This window comes from Aedes albopictus, chromosome 2, assembly GCF_035046485.1.
Source record: "Aedes albopictus strain Foshan chromosome 2, AalbF5, whole genome shotgun sequence".
NCBI classification, from domain to species: domain Eukaryota; kingdom Metazoa; phylum Arthropoda; class Insecta; order Diptera; family Culicidae; genus Aedes; species Aedes albopictus.
The window spans coordinates 165,780,768-165,782,594 of record NC_085137.1 but is presented as its reverse complement, the minus strand read 5'-3'; the positions used below and the strand labels follow the sequence as shown (position 1 = coordinate 165,782,594).

At 44.2% G+C, this 1,827-nt stretch overlaps 1 non-coding gene across 1 annotated transcript; it reads left to right on the top strand.

Annotated features, from left to right (window-relative positions):
- The first annotated feature begins 1,512 nt into the window (after nucleotides 1–1,512).
- Trnaa-agc (transfer RNA alanine (anticodon AGC)) lies at nucleotides 1,513–1,584 on the top strand. Its single transcript has one exon. It is a non-coding gene; the product is annotated as a tRNA-Ala (tRNA).
- Nucleotides 1,585–1,827: the final 243 nt, after the last annotated feature.

Sequence of the window (1,827 nt, the reverse complement as noted above, 5' to 3'; positions counted from 1 at the left end):
TTTGAGAATTAGTACGTTAATTGGGGCAAATAAAATGAGAATACATTGGAGTTTTTGTGTACCCATGTACGCCACCCCCCCCCCCCCCCACCCCCTCACGAAGTCATTCCATACGGACGTACCACGAAAATAAGGAAGAGAGAGCATGAGGTTTTAGTGAGTTGATATCCACATAACTCGAGGGGATTTCAGGAGGTTCGAGGTGACTCCTGGTGGATTTGTGAATGCTTCAAGGGGTTCTATGGGGTGTTCCAGGGGTATCAGGGGCATGTCAGGAAGTCCCAGAAAATTTCAGGGGGTTCCACGGGTTTCAGCGTTTCAAGAGGTCTTAGAGGCGTTTCAAGAAGTCCCAGGGGTTTTCTGGGCTTTTAAGAAGCGCTTCAGGGAGTCTCCGGGGCTATTTTGAATGTTTCAAGGGCGTTTCATGGGGTGCAACGGAGTTTCAAGGGGTATTTGCAAGGAGTCTCAGGGGCATTTCAAGGAGTCCCAGAGGTTTTCAGAGAGCTTTCAGGGCTCCTCAGGAATGCTTCAGAGAGCCTCAGGGACATTCCAGAGGTTCACAGAAGCGTTTTAGGGGGGGGGGGGTCTTCAGAGCATTTAGGGTATTTCCAGGGGATTACATGAGGTACTTGGATATCTCAAGAGCGTTTCAGGGGTCTCAAGGGGTACATAGAGGTCCCAGGATACATGGGGGTCAGAGTGGCTCAGGAGGTTTCAGGAGGCCTTACGAGGTTTCAGGGGGTCTGTGGGGCGCTTTATACTATTGTCATTACTGTAATCCCTTTGAAATTCCCCTGAATGCCCTAAAACTCCTGAGAACCTTCCAGAAAAACCTTTAAAACTCTTTGAATCACCTCTGAAACGCATCGAAATGCCCCTGAAACTTTCATAACCCTGTAGAATCGCCATAACCAATTTGAAGTGCTCTTGAAACCCTGGAAAGCTGGGTTCAAATCTCATCGATCTACATATATCATCTTCCCCTAAACCGCAAATATGAATTACCTTATGACAACTAAGTTGCCGGGTCATTAATTGGCTCGGTAGCTTAGTTGGTAAAGCACTTGTCTAGCGAATAAGGGTCGTGAGTTCAAATCTCACCTGAGCTGTGGATTTTTTCCCAATTCAACCAATAATTTACCCATTTGTACATATGTACGTTGAGTTATTTGAAATTCATAATTGACCACACGGATTGGTATTACCGAAAATTTGCACTTTGAGTGAGTTGTTTTCGAGCATCTACCTCTTCGTAGTTATCCGTCGTATCAAACAGAATGCGAACGACGCGTTTCATCGCCTTCCAGGTAGCATTTGTTCTTCCTCTACAAGTGGTTGGGGAAGCGGTGCCTGTACGATAGGCAAACAGTTTCAAAACAATAAATAAATCCCTTTAGCTCTTCGTACATATGTACAACAGAGATGGTTATTTTTGCGGTTTAAGGGAAGATGATATAGATCGATGAGATTAGAATTGAACCTTATGACAATTAAGTTACCGGGTCATTAATTGGCTCGGTAGCTTAGTTGGTAAAGCACTTGTCTAGCGAATAAGAGTCGTGAGTTCAAATCTCACCTGAGCTGTGGGTTTTTCCCAATTTAACCAATAATTTACCCATCTGCACACTTATTTCTGAATTGCCTGTTCGGTACTTTTTTGACGAGATTATAACAGCAGTACGATCTCGGTAGTTTCGGTAATCGATTTTACTGAGGCTCAGTAAAACAACTGTCAAAATCGTATGGAAAAGGTAAACAATGCATTTTTGCTGAACGAGTTCGGTGCTCAGCAGTTTTAATCTCGTCAAAAAATTACCGAACTCGGTA